General features: G+C 43.9%; 1 pseudogene; it reads left to right on the plus strand.

Annotated features, from left to right (window-relative positions):
• Positions 1 to 194, plus strand: part of LOC142180652 (uncharacterized) — a 1,336-nt pseudogene extending 1,142 nt beyond the window's left edge.
• The last annotated feature ends 22,224 nt before the right edge of the window (positions 195 to 22,418 follow it).

Raw genomic sequence — 22,418 nt, forward strand, 5'->3', positions numbered from 1 at the left:
TGATGGACGACGATGTGCCTGTGCTTTCCCTTTCTGAAGTCTCTCCCTGCCCTTTAGAAGATCTCAGGGCTTCCGTCCAGTTTGGATCTTCAGAGCTTGATGCGCCCGAAGGAGCCATCATCATCTTACCGAAATCGGTTTCGGCACTCATGACGGCCCCGACAATTAAAAGAAAGGACAAGGTCAGACTCCCGGGGAACTCCTTCATTAAGAAGGAAGTGAAGGTGTGCCTCCCCATAAAGCCCCCAACTCTATAACATTTGGTCTCAAACAACTCTATTTTATCGAGTTTCAGGCAAATATAATAAAAGCACATAATAGAGGAAGAAGAAGTAGGAAGGAATAGAAAAAATGACAGACTCTATTGATCAGACTCGTTAGTTCCGCAGCTCGGGGAGAAAGTTCCATAATTCAATTCAAGATAGATAGAAGGGAGAATGCCTCTTTAGAAAAAAATAAAAATCATAAGGAAACATTATGAAAAGAAAAATCTATCTAAAGAGAGAAGTCTATTAGATAATTAATAAAGAAAAGAGAGCCAAAGAAGGAAGAGAGATTCCAAGGCTGGAGTTCGAATTAGAACAGAAAAGAAATTGAAATGATGATGATAAAAAGTGAAAAGAAGAGTGGATAGCTAGCGCAAGGAAATGGCAAAGGGATATCCTTTTCCCTGAGGAAAAAGAGAAACCTCCTGATTAAATACTAAATAAAGTACATATACTTTTTATTCAAAAAAATCAATATATACAATAATCACATTATATACGATATTCCGCACTTTATGGGTGTTGACACAAGTAGGCCTAGGCCAAGACAAGACACCTTCCTTCACTCTACAATAGCCCGACGACTCTTCTCTTCACAAGTAGGCTTGGCGCAACGCTTAGTCGATTTTCAAAGCTGGAAAAGATGCAAGAAGACTGACGAGGCGCTGGAGTGAAGTGATTCCCGGGTGGGAATGGCGAACGGAGTTGGACTACTATGCGCATTCTATCAGCTTGGAATAGGTATAAGAGAAAAGAGCTATCAATCAAGTCAAAGCATAAGTTCTAGCCTTTTCTCTCTGGCATCTTTTTATGCTTATGCAATGCAGCCTTTTTTGAAAGTATTCGATAGCAAATCTTTTAGAGTTAGCAGCCTGCATCCTCTTGTTAGAGGCTTTCTTTGCGCAAGATCCCCTTTCTTCTCAGAAGAGTTAGGGAAGGCAAAGGAAGAAAGCCGGGCAGGTGCTTTAAGAAGGCGCCAGTTGACTCCCCATAGGCAGAAGATTCCTATCCAGTTGGGGTCCCTTAGAGCGAGTTCCATTCTTTCAGCCCTGAATGTCTTTCCTTCTGCCTCCCCAGTTCAACAATAGGATTCTATCTTCTGGTTAAGCAAGATCTTAGTCATTTCGCCTTTGTGTGATAACTCTATCTTTCTGGAAGCTACCTCCCCTCTCTCTTTATGCACTTGCCTAGAAGGCTTAGGTGTCCGTGGGTAAGCAACCGCTGCTTATCGATTAATAGAGCCAGCTCCACGTCCGAGCCTTAGAATAGAACAAGACATTTGAATTCTAGCGCACTAGCCTTAGCTAGACTCCTGCTTCAAGTGCTGATTTGAATTTCTTAGTTGAAGGAGTGAGAATAGGCCTAAGGGAATAATCAATCCTGGGGTTCCTTTTGTCTCACCATTGGCTTCATTGGGATCATTTTCTAAGTATAGGAAGCAGAGAGGTTGCTAGTAGGTTTTTCTAAGTCCCTCCGTAGTCCAGTCCTTGAGTTCTTTCTTTGGAAGTAGTGAATGTGGTAAGAGGTGTATAACCATTACCCTTTCCTTTAGTCAGGAAAGGGCTATTTCCCCTACCTTTCTTTCTAGGCGCAGGATTTCATTCCCCTAGTGCTTTCTGTCCTTCTGAGGGGTGAAAGCGAGATTGAATGCTCTAAGCTGAGTGTAAGGGTAAGGTCGAGATAGTCTTGGCAATTCATCTACCTTGTTTGTGAGGTATTATTATGAAAATTCTAATTATTATATTAGGTAATAATCGCCTTATTTCTGTCTTGTAGTACTGTCGGTCTAAGGAGAGGAATGGAAGTAGTCGTCTTGCTTCTTTTCTTTGGATCTGCTTATGTCTCTACTTCGCTTGATTCTCATGCCAGTGGACTTCATGCTCTGTTTTTGGCCTTATTAGCTTGATTTCATAAGTGAGCATGAAGTTGGAATTGAATAGATAGTGAGAAAAAGCGCCTTTCGTGATTCAAGTAGTAAGCTCGGATTCATGATTGAGAAAGAAATCTTCCAAGCGCAGCTTTAGCTGAATCTATTATAGGGTAGGCTCTTTGGATAGATTGACTTAAGGCGATGAAGGCACACATATTTCAAATCTCGGCTCCCCTCAAGGAAAAAGCGGGATACTTAGCTGAAAGGGTGAACAAGGCCGAGCGCCTTCAAAGGTTGCTCCAGTCGCCTGAAGCCTTGTGGATTGATTGTGGGGGATTTAGGCGTGTCACGCCAACCATCTTCCAGTTCCTGGATAATCATTCCCGGATAATGCTTGCCGCAGGGGCTAACCCTATCTTCGCGCATACTTCCTTGGTTGTCTGGGAGTTGAATCAGAAGCATCGAATGAAAGGTTCTTTCCAAGACCATCTGCTATTGAATCAGCTGCTGTTGCCGGGCGAGATTCTATCTTTTCCTTGTAGTCCACGGGATTTTACTCTGGGGAAGCTCATTCCTTGGATGGATCATAACTTATACAAAGGATAGTCTCTGTAAGAAGGACCAAAGCGCACTGAAAGAACCTACCGATTCTTGCCAGTCATAACAACCAGAACGGGTTAGCCTTCGTTTGCCCCATTGGCGAAGTCATAAGTTGTGGTGAATCCGTGTCGCTACTATAAAGTGCTTTCCATAGTTCAATAGAGAAAAGAGAGAAGAGCAGGCCGATTTCCTTTACTTTATTATTAAACTTAAACAAAGAATCGTTTGACTTTGAATGCCGAAACCTTGAAAGCAAGGAAGGGCCTCTTTCCATCCATAGAATCTCTTCCTTATGCTAGCACTTTCAGCTATCTTTCTTAACCTGCTTCTATCAAAGCAGCTTGTAAACTCCGACCATCGTCTCAGTGAAGTAGCCCATGGGTATGGGATACGAACGATTAAGAGTTCTTGCTTAAAAAAAAGGTACGTACTAACTGAGAGTGGAATCTATCCTGACTTTCAAGTAGCGCTTGATTGAGGGATGAACCCCGAATCCGTACTTTCCGGTACTATGCCTACTCCCCTTTCCTCTTTCAAGTGGGTTGAACTCTTTCTAAGGCAAAAGGCCAAGTGTGTGCCACGAGTGCTCTGTCTTCGAAAAGGCAGAATGCTGTTATAGAATCCGCTATTTTAGGAATAGAATAAGCTTTGTGTCCTAACCAGATGCCGTGGGGCGATAAGGGGTGCTTTATCTAAACTAGGCAGGAGAACTTGGCTAACTTTCCTACTCTGATAGCATCTCTGAACGGCAGGTACCCACAACCGCCGTAACGAAGGAATGAATCTATTAAGTGGGAAAGAGCCCTCGTAAGGCCTCTCTCATCCCTTGCTTATGCTGAATCGAGATTTTATTGGTCTTCTTTGACCCGCGGGTGCGAATCGGTAGCTGTGAAACTAGCTCTGGCTTGATGACTGCTTTACTTTTAGCTTTTTCCTGGGGCATAGAAGGAGTTGATCCTGGTCGAGGTAAATGGATTTAGGAATTCATACCCGGTTCAAGGGAAAAGGCAAGGAACCTTCAACAGGCATGGTACGAGAGGAAAGAGACCAGCCTTAGGCCTCTTCAGCTAATAGATGCGTCAAAGACCGTTGCCAGCTACTGCTAGTCGCAAACAAGCCCTTCCCTTCTGGGCTAGGAGTGAAATGCCCTCGATCGACTCGGGGCTAAAAGCCCTAATGAAGAAAAAGAATTGTCCTAAGATTGCCTACTTAATCCGGTACTTTCTTCTTCCCCAAAAACAGGAAGGTTTTGTCCGGATTTCTTACTATCTTCGGTACTGCTTTTGTTTTGAGAAGAATGAATCTCAAGTTTCATCCTCAGGTTCGGTAGGGGGCGTAGGAACGGATAGCGCTCTTAGTTAGCTTAGGAGCGGAGGTACGAGACAAAAAGGGGAGTTTCCCTCGACTAAGCAGTTTCCACTAGACCTTTGGCTAATAGTTTAGTTGTTCCCAGAGGAATTCAATCTGGGCAGCTAGAAAAGGAGAGGGGCGGTGTGTACAAGGCCCTGGAAGGAATTCACCGCCCTATGGCTGACCGGCGATTACTAGCGATTCAGGCTTCATGCAGGCGAGTTGCAGCCTGAAATCCGAACTGTGGACGGGTTTTTTGGAGTTAGCTCACCCTAGCAGCGGAATTGAATCAGAAAGCAAGACAGAATAGGCTCTTACTGCTCTAGAAAGAACTTCCCTTGAATCTACTGCTATTGATATTAGCTCAGGGACTTCGGTGCCTTAAGCGGAAGAGGGGATTTCTTTCTCTTTCTGGCTGCTACGCTCCTTTCTTATTCTTTTTTTCTCTCTCTGAAGTGAGTGAAGTCAAGCTAGCCTCAGCAAATCGGACATAAGCAATAGACCTAAATCCCCGTCCTTTTAGAAAGAGGATAGCGATTCTCTTCCAGTGCTTTAATGTTGAGTTCAAAGAGTAACCTATAAGAAAAAATGGTAGGAATACCCGGAACCTAGCTCTATCGGAACTTACCTCAGCGACTTTCACTTCCTATCGGCTTCGGACCGAAAGAGAGTGAGATGGAATCCAGAAGAGATAAGGCATTAGGCAATCTTTCTAAGAAATTTCAGTCATCGATTGACTCCTATTCCCACTTCTTAGGAGTGAAAGGCTGGTCTTGAAGAGCCTAGGTTCACTCATGACTTAGTGTGCAAGACCGGCTCTCCTCTTTCAACAATGTTCTAAGAGTGGGATTTTCGCTTTTCTGGATTTCCCACCAATTCCTTAGATCCCTAGTCTTAGAGCTAAAGGAAGTCCTCTAACTAATCTAATCCACCGAAGGAGAAGGCGGAGTTCTCTTTCCTCTGCTATCAATAATAAGGAATAGCAGGCTGCCGTTAAGGTAGCTCACCCGGCTCAACAATAGAAATCCCTGCAGTTCAGCCACCCGCGGCTAATTCAATTCACTCTTCTTGAAGCTCTTGTGAAATGGTCTCTGTCCTTCGCTTTCCCTTCCATTCTTATGGTAACTAGGCCTGATAGCATCTTTGCTAGTCTTGTCGGACTAGGAGCTCTACTAGGCTTGACCGTGGGAAATTGCTTGATTTATGAAAGAAAGAATGACGTAGGTAGATAGAAGTAGTAGGAGTTCCCGTCGAAGGGCAAATGATTCATTTAGAAAAGATCCGATACCAAGTAAGAGCGCACTAGCTGGTCGGTGTGAATGATAAAGTCTTAAGTCAGTCTTTCTGGAACGCCACATCTTAGAATAGCAACATCCTTCTTATTACAGCACAAACCACAAAAAAGGAATTGCCTATAGAGAGGAAGTAGGCTTTAGACAAAAAGTGCCTCTTGTGCCCCTAGTAGGGAAAGCAGCTGAGATAGAGAGAGCAGCTCTCCCTTAAAGTCCTTTATAGATTTCTAGTCGGGAATAGAGCTGTGGCTTAGATCCCCTGATCGAGTAATGGGCTTTGTTTTTCTCTCGTTCACGTTGATAGCCCCGGTTCAGTTCAAGCTGCTGCGAAAGAATTTGTCGAAGTGGTGGAACGAGCTTTCCTATTAAAAGCTGCTAGGTGAATCCCTAAAGTAGATTAGTTCGATCAGCAAGACCCGTCTCCGCAGCATTGGAATCAATATTTTGCTTGGCATAGTTGCAGTACGACTTTCCTGGTCTATTTAACTAACTGAAGCTAGCCGAGATCGAGAGCTTTCTTATCATGCAGCTCCTGGATTGAAAAGAAGCTGGTGGGCCAAGGCTTAAACTGCCAGACAGAGACGAGCTAGCTGGACTCTTACGTAATTGAGTATAGAAAGAGGAATCGTCTTATGTGCGGATTGAAGTGCGTGATAGAGATAGATGCTTCCGTAAGTTTACTTTTTTCAGGAAAGCTAAATTCTTTTAGTCTTCCAGGGGGATCGAATCTTAACTAACTGACGTATTGTAATATCAACCAGCCGAGAATAAAATCAAAAGAAGATTGATTGAAAAAGCTAAAGTACTATTGATGGACTTCATGCAGCTGGCTTTCACTCGAATCTTTTTCAGTTATAAGGTTTTCTACTCCTTTATCCTTTGACTCTCAACTCAATGCATCACAGACTGACGAGTCTAAGACAAGTTAGAAGAGCTAATAGAACTTGGCTTACTTCTTACTGAATGCCGTACTTAACTGAGAGTTCTCCCGGTCCCGAGAGAACCCGGGATGTTAGCGATTAGTCAGTCCGGGTCCAGCTAGTCTTGCACTTCACTTTAAGACCGGTCCTTCAAACAAAGGCTTAGTAAGCACAGATTCCCTAGAAAGAAAGATTTCCTCTCTTACCCAGAATTCGAATGCTTAGCTAAGACTGAATTTTTCACCTTCTCGTTCATTACATTAGGTTAGGAGATCTAACCAAGCACGCGAAATGCGACATTGACTCAAGAAAGTCAATAAAAGAAAAAGCCAAACCTTAGAGTTCGCTGCCGGTACAGTGCCTATTCCTTATGAGTTCTAGGCGTCTTCTAGGCTTTCACCCTCTGCCAGTCAGCTATCGAGATTGAGATGCCTGCCTCAAAACCAGTCATCCGAGTGGGGCCCTGCGACATGTGCCATATTTAGGTTGCTTGCTTCCTTACACTAAGACCACTATCAGGCTTAGAGCCAAGGGGCCACTGCTTGCACGGACATAGGGGCATACGAACATAGGGGTAGAGTAGAGGTTTTTCCAACGCAGGACGGAATGGACTAGATGGACAGCTAGCACTGCCCCCTCACTTCCCACTTCCAAGAGAGGACCGAATCGAGGACTCGAAGACTTAGACAGAAACCCCTTTATATCGCTCCTGCAACAGAAAGACTCAATCAACAGCCGTATAATCAAGCAAAAAACAAAGAGAAAGATTCGAGGGAGGAAGATGCTCTCCCTTACGGTCGAGTTACTTTGTTCCTTCCTCTCGCTTCGCTCGAGCATCTTCAAACCTCACTCCGGCGAATGGGTACCTAGGCTTCTCTTGCCAATGTATACAAATATAAAGACCTGGCGAACTATCTTTCCAAAGCCCCTTTCTTGCTGCAAGTATAATGATTAGACGAAGAAGAGGCCGTCAGACCAGAAAGAAAGCTACCCTTTTCAGCTAGATTGAGATTTAGGTAATGGGCCGTCAGACAGAGACTGAGCGCAGACGCACCCGAGGAGTTTGATTTCTACGCTTCTTCTTCCTTTCTGAAGGGCACTTTCTTTCTCTTGAAAGATTTGATGCGCCACACGACTTACCCAATAGCTTTTCGATTGTTGGCGCCGACTTCCCCTTTCAAAGTAAGATAGTTTCGAACAACATATATGATATTGTAACTTTACTCTTTTCATCCAACTCGAAATATCGTAAGAGAAGCACTTTTACGCCCAAAAAGTCCCATGTCTTTCCGGACCAACCACCGGCGATTTCCGACAAGTCTTTTCCCGGGGGAGCGGAAAAAGAAAAGAAAATGAATCAAAGCAATGGACTTGCTAATTTCAGAATACATCACATCTCTAGGGTTAACCCTGTCTATCGCCCTTCTTGTGGCTTTTAGGGCTGGACAGGCCAGAAATCTAAATTCCATTAATATGGGGAATAAGCTCAATCAATTGACTATAGATACGCTAAAAGAAAGAATCGTATCCAAAGTAGAAATGCTTGTACGGGTTTATAAAGAAACTACTCCAGGTTTGGACTTTGAGCTGCCTCCCATAGAACCTATTGCTCAGCAGATCCTTTTTACAGAGGAAAGTATTCCCTATCTTAATTCCCTATATACGAGTCTCATTGAGAACGGGACCCAAGGGGAATACTTTATCCAAGTTATACAATTTTTTCTAGGATAGTCTTTCTTTTTCTGATGGTTCCTGACGTACTGGAGTTATAACATTTGAATTTCTCTTACATTCTACGTTCACTTTCACACTGAAGCTTGAAAGGAAAAGTCAATTAAGAGAAATTCATAGCTATCTCCCGCAGGCTATTCTTTAGATCGTTCCACTCGTTTAAGAATACTCATACAGTCTAATAAAATAAGAAAAAAACCCAAAGAAAAGAAGCGAGGCTCGCTGAACTATTGATTAACGTCCTTCAAAGAAAAGAGCGTATTCTATTCCTTGCATGAAGAGTTTGATCCAGGCTCAGGATGAAAAGCTGGCGGCATGCTTCACACATCCAATTCAGACTATGTTTTCGATCAATCTCATTCGCTCTCTAAAATTTCTTATAATAAGAAATGAAATGTCTGATTTGCTCTTTCACCTAGTTAAAGAAAGGTAATTGTCCGCCCAATAGAGCTTAGCCATGAATAGGCCGAAATGGTCTCGCGAAGCCGGTCCCCGGAATCCCAGCGACAAAGTCAAACTTAGACTGGCCTGCTTAAAGCTAGCTTTCTCACTCTTTGATTGATAAATAGAACTAGATCTCGACCTGTCTTTCTCACACTAAGAGGAAATGCAGACTTTCTGGCTTGAAGACTAACTTGGAAACCAGGCTTTCGCCCTCTAACCCAGCTTTCAAAGAAAACTGTCTGGAACAGCTGCTTTCAAGCATCAAGAATTGATGATGCCCCCCTTAGGACAGCAACTGGGCCCCCGGTAAATGGAACGGGCTGGAAAGAAACAACAATAGCAACTCCTTCTAAAACCCCAGGGAAAGGGGAGATAGAAAGACTATTCAGTACAGCGGAGAGAGTCTATTTGATGGTAAGAGCTATAGGAGCCCTACTTAAGGCTTTTACAGTATAGTAAAAATATATGATATTCGAGAAGAACGGGGAAGCAAGGGAAGGAGAAGCTGTTGTGAATGAATCCGGTCTTGGGAGTAAAGGCGTGCCTTAAGGCAGCGAGGGACGAAAGGATAGAATGATTCTTTGTATGCGCGAGCTGAAATACAGTTAGTTTCATTAGAGCCATTTTCTCACTTAGTTACCAACTTCCAATTCAAGTGCCACCGAGTAAATGGTAGCTTCAGATGAGATAAACCCCTGAGTCCAACGACGGATCGTAAAGTAATGGTCTCCAATGACCCAAGGTTTTTTTTACATGCTGATAATCATTCTTATTCCCTTTCTCCGAGTTGAGGACATTCATTGGCTGCGGTGCCAGTTACACGATCGAACATCAGGCAGTCACTTCACTAACAACTAGAATGATAGCAGAATGGCTTAATGAAACTGCCAAGACTAGAGGGATTGGAATGATTGCAAAACCCTAACTTCCAAGACTTTACGGTTAACTTACCACAATAGGACGAGAGGGAGATGCCTCAGACTAAGAAGAAAGGGCGAAGGAAATGGCCCCGAAAGAAAGGAAAGCTAGGACATGAAGTACATTCCCCCATCAAAGGGGTGGAGCTAGTTAGACCATTACCGAAAGATTCCATTCCAATCCTTAAAAAAAGAAAGAGAATGGAAAAAGCTCGTGACACAAGAAGGGCAGGAACCTTAATACCTGAGGAAAGAGATAGAAATGGATTACTTGCTTCTCCAAAGGCCCCACGCGGTTAAGAAGCTGAAAGAGAAGCTACTGGGACTGGGCATGGGCATCCTCACTGACGCTATTTAGTTATTCGGGATCAGAATTCCCACTAGAGAAGACGGGAATTGAGTTATGATTGATGAAAGTCTGCTATGTATTAAGTAGTAAAAAGAGTCTCAATTGACTGGCATCGCCCTTCACTCAAAAATTCCTCAAAGAAAGCAAGCAGCAAGTCAGTCTGCGCATAGCATACTATCTCAGTTATTCTCCTTTCCTTTTACGACCGGTCGAAGGGGAATAGAAAATGTTAGTCAAGGAGTGAAAGCCACTTGACTGTAAGGAGAGGAGCTCACTATCAGGACGGACGGGTATAAGCGATTAGCGATAAGCTATAGTTTCCCTTTTGCCTCGAATGACTGCTTTAAAGTCAATTGTGATAGAGCTCTTTGAAAGGAGGTTAAGGCATCTGGATTAGGTTCCGGACTAAGGGACTGAATTGGCACCATCTTTTCAGCTATGTCAAAGAGTCATTTCCACGCCACTGATGCTGGAGTTGTCGAAGCTTGGGCTGTCTACTATGGAATGAGGCTAGCATTGGAAGCTTTCTTTTACCGAATAGATGTGGAGACAGGCAGTGCAATGTGGGAGCCGTGCTCCAACAAGACCCGAGCCTAGCATTGGACACATTGTGGATGATATTAAAGCTCTAATTTCTTCTTTTGAAGTTTCTAATTGAATGCTGATACTCAATGGTAAGAGGGTGGCACATCAATTAGCTAAACTATCCATTTCATCATCAGGGATGGGGAAAATATGGTTATAGGAGGTTCCTGAATAAAATTCCTCTAATAAACCATGGAGTCCATATGTGTAAAGTTAGCTAGTGTGGATTCGCGTAAAGCTGTCAAACAACTTACATTCGCGGAAAACCCTGCTGGTAATAGCAACATATAATACAAACAAACCTTAGAAATTCCTATGCTTCTAGCCAGCATGCCGTTACTAGTGGATTTAGTGGTCAACCCAGTCTATGACTATCCAATTCATATTCTTCTTGCCAGAAGGACCACCACCATTGATACATTGATAGTGGATTAAGTGGCAAACCTATACTATGCCCAAGTGCCGAGATACTTAAGTAAGGGTACCCTATTGCTAAACATCCGGCTAGCCATATAATGAAGGGAAGAAGCCCATGTCTGGAGCTATGCCACTGTAGAATCATTAATATTCGCGGAAACTACTAAAATTCTCGGATCTCTACCAGAGACCAGGACAGGCACGAGAACTCAAAATATTATCGGAAGCTCTTATCAAAGGATTTTACCTCTGCTGGACCTAAAGCCTTAAAATCGGAACCTTAAAGGTAAAGGTCAGGCGCTACTTCCTTGGTGAAGTATCTCATTCCACAAAATTTGAACAAATCTCTCGTGCTTAAGACATGAGAATTGGAAGGCGTATCCCTTACGTACTTTTTCTTAGCCGGTGTGTTGATGATCCATAAGCCCTATTCACTCCTTTTTTCTTTTGAAAGCTGTCGACAGTCATGTTCTTATATTTCTTTACTGTTCCGTACTAAATTCCTTTGTTCACCAATCAACTGAAGAACCAATTAGTTGTAGCAGCACCTGCGACTGAAAAAGTAGCCCCGGAAAACATTCAAAAGAAGAGGTCTAGGGCTGGTTCCGGAAAGGGATCGAAGAGAATGTAGTTCATTCAAGGCTCAGACAGAATTAGTTAGAAGCACCTCTTTCTATTGATATTGACTTGATGTGATGCTCTCTTCTCTCGCCCGTAAACCATAGGAAACATCCGCAGCAGACATCTTCAAAAAAGCTGGTTGGAGTTGCTCATTCCCATTTTCCGTTTGGGCAGTTGGTCGGAAAGTACCTAGTTCAGTGACGCCTATTGCCTTCGTCTTATTCAAACGTTATTGGCAGAATGCCTTCAATCTAGTCATGTTTGAAGCAAGGAACCAATCGTCATGCTTAACTTAACATACACATTTTGTAGAACTTATGCCCCTCCTCTCTTTAAGTAGAATCAGGCTGAGCGATCTACTATGAAGATACAATAGGAAGGAAGATACAAATATAGAAGAGAGAGTCTCGCATCCCAAGTGGAACACAGAATTCATGCTCAACACAACCTAATTGGTGAGCGGATGACCTCCTTAGTTATTAGCAGCCAAACCCACTTTATTACGATGGAGTCTTTTTTATACATAGTAAAAAAGAGGTCCTCAGGTCAACTCGCTTAAAAAAAGTAGATATTCAGTTGCTGTTCCGTAAGCCCTATTCACTCCTAGATGATACGAGGAATGAATCTCAGCAGGGGCCCATCAGCCCCATCTTTGAAAAGAGAAGAAAGATATGCAGCTTGCTTGCGGCTTTTAAAGGGATCTTTCCTTCCTTCTCTACCTACTTCTCAATACCCTCTGCCCCTTGGAAAAGAGCCCGAGGCACCTCTTTACTGATAAAAAGAATAGATAGAAAGAATGGGTTGGCTTAATACATGATTTGAACCACTAGCATCTACTTTCGAACCATTCGCCTCTACTCTTTGTTGTGAAGCTCATTCCCCGATCCCTACATCAAATGAGTCTGTTCTACGCTTTTAGGGTAGAAAGACTAAACCAAGACAAGTGAGCTAATGATGTCTCCTTCATCTGAAGATGAAAGCAGAATCTGAAATACATTGAGATCGCCGAAAAAGACACACAAAACTAGGAGAAGGAAGCAGCACCCAGCTCGATGAATCTGAAGCAGCAGATCTGCAAGACTCGGTCCTTCTTTCTTCTTTCTCAGTTTAAAGAGAGGAGAGGAAGGGAGAAGCGAACGGTTTTTGATCATTTTATTGACGAGATTTTCAATGAAAGCTGAGATGGGGTAAGTGTGAAGAGTCAACTATTGCCCTACTTTTCTTATTTCTTAGAAGAATGGCCCCGGTATACTCCTAAAAAGGGGATTCTCGCTCTACTGAATCGAAAGAATGACTCTCGCGTTTGGAACAGATAAGTTCGATACAGATAACAAAGAATAGAAATTGGAGAGCAGGTGCCCTTCCCTAGTGGAAGCCCTCCCAGCCCAAAGGAAAATGCCCAGATCATTTGAAAAAAAAAGATGCGTCAGTCACGCATCCTAATTGGTGAGCTTATGCCGGCCATAGTTCCTTCCCTGCTCTTAGTTTGCTTTTAAAGGCACCATTTTCGCGAGTAAAAAGAACATGTGGTTAACCGAATGGATCACAGGTTGCTGCTCCACAGTCTGAGTTCCTTGGTTCGCCCTTCCAGGCTTGGCTCCAGTCTCTACGGGCTCAGCAGCAGCTTCTTGGGCTGGGCCACCAGCTTGAGGCTGTTCCTGATGCTGGACTTCAGCAATGGTAGCCACTGCTTCTTCAGTCTGAGAATCTGCCTCTTTGTCGCTTGCGGCCTGGGCGGCTCGGTTCGGCCGAGCCTGTGGGCGTGGTGTTTTGTCCGTAGTTGGATCGGCAAATCGATTGGCGATTTGCCTTGCTTGGCTTACTTGCTTGATTGAAAGAGTTTTCCCGTTGGACAGCTACTATGAATAAATGGATTGTCTCTATTGAACCTAGCCTTACTAAATATCGTAAGAAAAAAAGCCAGCCGCTGCAAGTGCTTGAGAATGAGTTCACGCTCTTCTTGTTACAGTAAGTGCTGCAATTGAATCAGCTCTTGATGCAATAGAATAGGAGTTCTTGGTGTAAGCGTAACCGCAGTTGACTAAATATCCGCCGTGGTTGAATCACAAGGAAGAAAGATGGTAGCGTAGGGTAGAGTAGATTCGACGCTATGCCACAAGGTTATCCGAGTTCACAGGTGTCGTTGCTTATCCCTTTCTTCATTAAGATGGAGTTGGTGTTCAGTGTACCCACCTACTCACTCGCGGAAGAGAAGAATAGATCCATTGGCGGGGGTGACTAACCGTGGTTCGGCTGTCGCCCTAAGGTTACGATCCGTTGGGTTGGGAAAGCAACCTGGATCCACTTTCCTCCAAGAGCCATACCGATTGAGAAGGAGATAAAGTTGAAAACAACCGAGATCGGATCTCTCACGGAAATTGTGAGGCCCCAATGTGGTCATTACTGATGTCTTTCTTGTACCAAATAACTTGAACAGAAAAACAGCATGTTATTCCCATTCAACCCACAGCAAATTTTCGGAAGATTGAGAAAAACTCTTTCGCATTTTATATGTAAAAATCTTAGAGTTCGAATTTCTATCGTTGTCTTTTTACTTTTTTCCGTATTAACCGTAAGCTATTTTTTCTTTCTTGTATTCGGCATTGATTTGAGTCTGATTTGGGGAAAACTCAAATCAATGCTACTGGTCAGGTCGTTCCGCGTTCTCTTAAGTCGGCTTCTTGGTTGGGAGGTTCCTATTTTCGTTCTGGTTTTTCTTGTTGGTTTGGAACTGGATTCCAGCTTGCACATGAGACCTGAGAACGACTCCCCTTCCTCAAAGGACTCTAAAGAGGCCCAGGTGAGTAGTCCGCTGGGAGAGGAACGGGACGCATGGAAAGGAAACCGAGGCCGACACACCTCCTTCGCTTTCGGATTCAAAGCGGGTCCGCCCTTCCAGTGGAAGCGAGGCAGATACCTCTTTTCACTCCTGCTCGTCTTCTCTTTCTTCACCTCCTTCGAAAGAAGTGGATTTCGGGTCACTCACTTCTTCCGAAATAGATTTCTGGAAGGAAAACATCCGAAATCTATTTCTAGATCCGGTCGAAAGCATAAAGCCGCCCGGTTTGAGTCTAAATGATTTGGTAGTTGGAAAAAGGCGCGCTATTGAAATCCTAGCTAAAAACGAGGAAGCACGGGATCCGGTGGTCGAAAGGCTGTTCCAGCCACCTACTAAACTGGTGGATCAGGAAAGCTGCCAAGAGTTAATGAAAGCATTACGGCTGGAGCGATGGCCAAACGCCATAAGGGCGGAGAGGGGGTCGCCCTACGAAGCCATTTATGCAGTGCTTGATGAATTTAACCTTTTAAAAAAGGGTGAGGGGGAAAGTCAGTAAGATGTCGGAGAAGGATGAGTTGGTTAAGAAGAATCCTAAGCCGAAAGCTAAGACGAAGGCTAAGAAAGAAGATGGTTTCAGTAGGTAGGATGAAGTATAGGTCGATTGAAGTAGGGAAGGTCGATTAAGGAAGAGAATGTAGCTTCAAGAATGAGGCAAGGCCAGCCCTAAGTCTAAGTTGAAGTTACAGGGCTGGGAAGTATGAGTCGATCGGATGCAGGGAAGCCCAGGCAATCTTTTCCTATCAATCATTCGTCAGGAAGCAGTGGAGAAAGAATCGTCTTTTGAAATCTCATTGTTGAAGGCGTAGAGAGGGCTGAAAAAAAAATAGGAGAATTTTTGATAGCCATCTCGTTAATAAAAAATTGTGTAATTAATTGGACCCCTCTGCCCGGCAGGCAATTTCCGTGCAACTAGACTTTCTCTAGTCCCTGCTATGCCAGCAATAGGGAATCCTTCGAAAACCGGAATGCAAGTTGCGTGATAGTTTTATTCCCCACAAATGAGAAGTCCCCAAGCATTTCGTTGAATCAGTCTTTTTTGCCCCCTTTCTCTCACTATATGTTTATATATACACCATTTTGTGAAACTGATTCTGCTAAAGCTAAACTCAATAGAATAACCCCTTCAAGATGTTATAACGCATGATAGCCGGCCCTCGCCCCGACATTGGCATTAGCTAAAAATGATTCTATTACATACCCGGTCTCGGAGGGACGGTCATTCCATTCTTTTTTATCTATCTTTAGAAGTAGGGTGAGGGGACGGAGCAGTCTTTCCATTCGAGTCATCTCCAAGCCGTCGTCGGGAGGGGGATTCTTCTTTATTTGCTCTTTCTTTATGGTGCAAACACATACCCGGATCAGCCTGGTTCTTCCCATGCCCCCCGGCCGGGGCCTGCTCCCCATCCCCACCATTCTCTTGTCGTACAAGAAGAGATCTCGCAGGATGCAATTTTTTCTGCTGTAGAGACTTAAGAGAAAAAACAATGGGAAGACCTTATTTCGTCCAAGGAGTGGCGGTTAACAGATCGCCATTTCACCCTCTGCGAGACAAAGATCTCTAACATCGTAGAAAAAGTTACTTCCTTATATAAGGGGGGGACACCTTACGTTCTTGAACCGATAACCATCTTTCGGCTAACCTAGCCTCCTCCTAAACCCAGTGATCTTTCAACCGTAGCTTTTTTCCCCTTTGTATGAGAGTTTAAAGAAATTTCTCTGATCCTTCTCTTTAGCTAGTACCATTTTTTATCTTTCACCAAGCTCGGTATGACTTACTCGATAAAAGGTATCGGTAGTCTCATCAGTCATTCCCTTATCATCTGGATTAATCGGACTATCTCAGCATATGGGAATCCGCTAGAGAATGGATTTTACTCATAGAACGCTAGTTTTATGTGATGACAAGAACTAACCAAAGAAATCAGGATTAATCCCACTTTTTGTCCCTTTCCTTTCTTAGGTTTGCTAGATAGAAAGAAGGCGAAGAGCGCAATAAGGTAATTGATTCTAGTCAATCGTTTAGTTCGCCTAAAGCTTAAAGAATGTAAAGTTACCACATCAAGTCAATGACTGCCACGTGTCAAGAAGAATTCAGAGGTGTGCTGAGTGCGGTTGTTCTCAGCTCTTTAGCGCCCTATGGCTCTGCTACCGTGATGCTTGGCCGAGCCTCCCTACCGATGTATCGATCCCGCACATTTAGACCAGTCCTAGCGGACAGGACAAAACTTCCCTTGAAGAAAGCCAGCCTGAGGGAACTGGATTGGTCATTCCACCATCACTCGATTATAGAGGGTTGGAGCCCTCTCTCTGAAAGCCCTCTTGATGCGATGATAAAATGGCTAGTATTCAAGGCTAGTCCCAAGAAACCAAGCTAAATGGCTATCCCGATAAGAAGATGAAGCCTGATCGGGCCAAAAATGAAAGCAATCGAAGGAAGGGGTAGAGCATGTTCTATTTTTCCGAATCTTAAAAGATGAAAATAGAGGGATTGGCTTAACTTCCTCTATGCGGTTGCATACAGCTTTGCTTGAGTAACGAGTAGGCCATTCCAGATAGGCTGCTTTTGCTATTACTGAAGCTTTTAAGAAAAAGACCTTTCCTTTATGATATGTTGCTTTATGATATTAAGGATTTTTCCAATCATTAGAGTGGTGTCATCCCCTTTCATTCATGTCTGATGGATAAAAGCCCGTAGGCCTAACAGTCGATTAGGTCAGTAAGCGGAATGCCATTTGACCTACCTGAGAGGTTAAATAGCGCGTTCAGGCACTCGGGAGAGGAGGAATCGAATCCCTATTGGATTCCCACCCCATAGAAAAGAAGGCTCTGGGAAAGCCTCTCTTATTTGTATTTTTCTATTCTGTCTTTGGATAGTACACCAATTATAGCCCTTGGGCCTTCGTTCATTTTGTTTAAGAAGGCTGCGACATATACAGCATCTTTCCATAGACTTTTTCTTGCCTGGATGAAAATACAATAGATGAATAGTCATTCCCTCACAAATTCTTTATTTGAATATTTTTGCTTTGTTCGTTCTACAGATATAGATTAAACTTCCTTTCTTGGCACCATCCCTATTCTGATGGCTCAGTACAAGACCGACGGAAGAGAAGAGGTGAAAAGGCTAGCGAGGCAGAATTCTTTTTCTCTTTCATAGCGCCGCACAATCGAGACATTGTAGTGCTAGACCAGATTTACCAGCGGACAGTTGAAAAACGATACGACCCAGGACCTCCCTCCGCTCGTGGGACGGGGTTCTTCTTTCTATCAAAAGAAATCGAATTCGAAAGCGCACCACCCTTCTTTACTTTACAACCAGCCTCCGACCCAAGGTGCTTTTAGAAAAGGTCCGCGGGGCAATCAAAAAAGACTTGCTTTTGACGCCCCGCTGTGCCGACCAGCAGCGGGATGCTACTTACGAGCTGGTCAGGGACAGGTTCCGGTCACTCTTTAGATGCCATGCCATTGTGGTGGCACGGGAACCACTGAATGGGGGCAGTTTTCATCTCATCGCTGGCGTGTGGAAGACTAGTGCATCCAAGCACAGCGCAACCAAGAGGGTCCAAGATTGCTTCGTCGAATGGGACGGACATCGATCTTCGCTTCTACAAGGCCTGGTCGACTCTTTGTAGGAGTCTTCCTTTATCAAGGGGTGATTTCACCTGGCTTCCTTTCCTTTACCTTTAAACAGTTAGAGCCTCTTCTCTTATCAGTCCTTTCAGTCAGTTCCTTTTCGGTTAGCTACTTAGGATGAATCACACAGAGGCGATCTCAAAGAATACAATATTTTTCAAGAGACAGAAGGCCTAAGAGAGATGGGGAACTTCTCTCCTATAAATCTTCTTTGCACGAGCTTCTGTAAGCCCCGAAACAGACTCCAATTACATGTGTTAAGCATCGTGCCATTTCAAATAAAAATAAAAGGCTAGAAAGAAGGTCAAGTGAGGAAGCCATAATCTTCATAAGCAGACGTGTGAGTCTAGCTTTCAATTAGCGAAGAAGGAAGGAGGCAAAGCAAGGCTTTCTTCTTTCTTTCAGAGTGAGAAAGGGAAAGCAAACGAATCGAAGCGGGGAGGCTTGAAAGGTCCTTCGGGGCTCGTCAATGGCTTGGCTTCAGGTTGCGAATGGAAGCGCGGATTAGCGGGTGTCCGCTTGACTCAGTCATAGTCTCGCCTGGTACGCACTCGAAGCCTATGTTCACTAGAAAAATTGAAAAAGGTATGGTAGTGATCTCACTCCACGCATTGCGCACTTTGTTCATCCAAACTGGGCAGAGCTAGGTTCAAGATAGAGAGGGAGAGCCCTTCCATTTCTTTTCTTTGATGCACACGACTTTTTCACGGAGTCTGCTTCCACAGTTGCTTGAGCGACAACCACCTTGCGTCCCAACCTTCTCGACTTTCTTTGGTGCCAAAGACCAATGACTAGTTAACCAGGAAGACAACTATTCTTCTGGACGAGAAGAGCGAGTCTCCGTCCGGGGTGAGAAGCCAATAGGAAGCTTGCTATGGGGACGGACCAAGGAAGGGCGATGGATATGTTATCAGCCAATGCATCTTCTTGCTACCCCAATACAGATGTCGATAATCTGACCTTGGGCACAGACAACTATCAGTTATTTGCTTCCGTCTAAACTCACGGAATAGCCTTCGTACTTGAACCTCTCTTTTTTCTGGTGAGCTCTATTCCAAGTGAGAAGACTTCCGTGGGTCGCTTTCCGCATGAAAGACAAGTCCTCTTCGTCTAACAGTTTCACCGGATTGCAGGCAGGCTGAGAGGGAAGTGTAGCTAGTTTTGATTGAGCTCCTGACCTTTGACTCACCTGATTCCGAAAGCGTACTTTTAGTTGGTGTCATATGCCTATTTGCACATTGTGATGGCATATGAGACTTTTTGATCATGTCTGGGGTGGCTTATTGTCTGAGCAGTTTGTACGGGGTGAGACGAGATCATTGGATTAAGGATCTTTGCAATCTGATTATATGAAGTATATCAAGGAGCTAGGACCATTGTTTGGTTCAGAATGAGGTGATGGTTCTTGTCAGGAGTATAGACCCAATGATTTATTGGTTCGGCAGTTGGTTATGAATTTCTACACATCTCTTCCATCGTGGTAGTATTGTAAGAGTTAGAGCAAGACTTATATATGTCATGAGGTGCAATGGGAGAATCAGATTCGTGGAATTTCGACTAATTTGATAGGAGAATGTTATTGTGGTCCTGTAAGTAAAGTGGTGCAAGGTGTGAATTCAGCTAAGGTATGCAGTCATGTTTTGGTGTTGCGTGTAGTTATTGATACGTTGAGCGTATGTTGGAAACAGGCCATGCAGAGAATTCTGGATGTTGGAATTGGGCTCTAAGGCTTATTTGCTTAAGTGAAAAAGGATATCTTCAGATATAGTGAGCTAGGGTGCCCAGCTGATTTGTGGTAGCACGGGTAGGTGCTCAAGGTGTTAAACAGTGATTTCGGACAACTCCAGCACAGTTCTTAGCACGTTCGAGGACGACCACATGTTTAAGTGGGAGAGAATGTAACGATCCGACAGGTCATTTTGAGCTCTAGCTCGTCGTTCAGCAGTTTGAGGACATGAGCAGCTTCACTCAGGTATTATGACTTGTACGCATGGTCGGAGTTGAATTCCAGGGAATTTAGAGTTGATTTGGAAAGGGAATTCTCATTTCGGAAGCTTTAAGTTGACAGAATGGACTAAGATTGGATTTTTGAGTAAACGATCTCGGAATTGGGATTCGAATGTTCCAGCAGGTTCGTATGATGATTTCGGACTTGGGCGTATGTTCGGATCGGGTTTTTGAAAACACGGGAACATTTCGGCACCTATTGTGGAAGTTAGCATTTTGGAAGAATTTCATAAGTTTGGATCGAAGTGCATTATCAATGTCTATTTAGGATTCGGAGTCTGGGAATAGCTCCGTATGGTGATTCTGGTGTTGGGAGTGCGATCGGAGTGAATTCAGAGGTCCGTGGGTCATTTTGGAGTCATTTGGCAAAAGATAGAAATTTGAAGGTTTTTGAGAAGTTTGACCGGAAGTGAAATTTTTGATATCGAGGTCGGAATCCGATCCCGGAAGTTGGAGTAGGTCCGTAATTGCAAATATGACTTGTGTTCAAACTTTGAGGCCAATCAGACGTGATTTGATGGGTTTAAACACCGAAAGTAGAAGTTTGAAATTTTAGAGTTCATTAAGCTTGAATTGGAGTGCGATTCGTGATTTTAGCGTTGTTTGATATGATTTGAGGCCTCGAGCAAGTCCGTAATGTGTTTTGGGACTGGTTGGCATGATTGACTAGGGTCGCGGGGACCTCGGGTGGATTCCGGATGGTTAATGGATCAAATTTGGAGCTTGAAGAAGGGCTTCAGCAGCTGATATCTGGTGTAACCTCACCTGCGGGGTTTTGGCTACAGGTGCAGAGCTGCACAAACGGCCAAAGGAGCACATATGCGGTTGAGAAGGGAGAAGGCTGGGACCGCAGATGCGGTCAAGTCGCCGCAGAAGCTGGACCGCACCTGCAGAGGAATGAGTGCAGAAACGGAAATAGGGGGCCTAGGAAGGACCGCAGATACGGTAGTGGGGCTGCATCTGCAGAACCGCAGAAGCGGTCGTGTGACCACAGGTGCGGAAGTGCTGGAGGTAGTAAGATCTTTAAAAATCGGGGGATTGGTCATTTTCCCCCATTTTTCATTTGGTGTAGACGATTTTTGGGAGCTTCAAGTGGGGGTTTTCATCATCAACGACAAAGTAAGCTAACCCTACCTATCTTGAGTTAAATACATTGATTATGTGCGAATTTGAGCATGAAAATTTGATAAAAAACATGGGGTTGAGGGAAAACCTAGAAAATTCGTATTCTTGGATTTTTACCACGATTTTGGGTATGAAATTAAGAGAAAATCATATATTTGAGTTCGAGAGTTCATGGGTAAACTTTATCTTCGAAAAATTTCGGAATCTGGGCACGTGGGCCCGAGGGAAATTTTGTCATCTTTTAGATCGAGGTAAGAAATTGTTATAAATGGGATTTTAATGAGTAATTGAGCATGTATTAATAGATTTGCATAATTATTGGTTATTTTTGGAGCATGGTACATCGATTCGAGTCTTCGGAAGGGCGTAGAATGTCGATTATGGATCTTCGAAGTGAGGTGAGTCTCCTTTCTAATCTTGTATGAGGGAATTGTCCCCATAGGTGATATAATTGGTTATGTGCTCCTATTTGTGGGGGCTAAGTCCGCACGAGGTGACGAGAGTCCGTGCGTAGCTACTGTTATGTGTAATGTCCAGGTAGTCTAGGACCCAAACGCATGCTATACTTGGAATATTTGTAATCTTATTGTCAGGAGTATAGACCCAATGATTTGTTGGTTCGGTAGTTAGTTATGAATTTCTACACATCTCTTCCATTGTAGCAGTATTGTAAGAGTTAGAGCAAGACCTATGTATGTCATGAGGTGCAATGGGAGAATCAGATTCGTGGAATTTCGACTAATTTGATTGAAAAATGTTATTGTGGTCCTGTGAGTAAAGTGGTGCAAGGTGTGAATTCAGCTAAGGTATGCAGTCATGTTTTGGTGCTGCGTGTAGTTATTGATACGGTGAGCGTATGTTGGAAACAGGCCTGGCAGGGAATTCCGGATGTTGGAATTGGGCTCTAAGGCTTATTTACTTAAGTGAAAAAGGATATCTTTAGATTTAGCGAGCTAGGGTGCCCAACTGAGTTGTGGTAGCATGGGTAGGTGCTCAAGGTATTAAACAATGAAAAATGATTGCCGATCCTAGAAGTTGGAGTAGGTCTGTAATTGCGAAAATGACTTGTGTGCAAAATTTGAGGATAATCGGATGTGATTTGATAGGTTTAAACACCGAAAGTAGAAGTTTGAAATTTTAGAGTTCATTAAGCTTGAATTGGAGTGTGATTCGTGATTTTAGCATTGTTTGATATGATTTGAGGCCTCGACCAAGTCCTTAATGTGTTTTGGGACTGGTTGGCATGATTGGCTGGGTCCCGAGGGCCCTCGGGTGGATTCCGGATGGTTAACGGATCAAATTTAGAGTTTGAAGAAGGGCTTCAGTAGCTGATATCTGGTGTAACCTCACCTGCGGGGTTTTAGCCGCAGGTGCGGAGCCGCACAAGCGGCCAAAGGAGTGCAAATGCGGTTTAGAAGGGAGAAGGCTGCGACCGCATATGCGGTCAAGTCG

Source organism: Nicotiana tabacum, chromosome 5, assembly GCF_000715075.1.
Source record: "Nicotiana tabacum cultivar K326 chromosome 5, ASM71507v2, whole genome shotgun sequence".
Lineage (NCBI taxonomy): Eukaryota > Viridiplantae > Streptophyta > Magnoliopsida > Solanales > Solanaceae > Nicotiana > Nicotiana tabacum.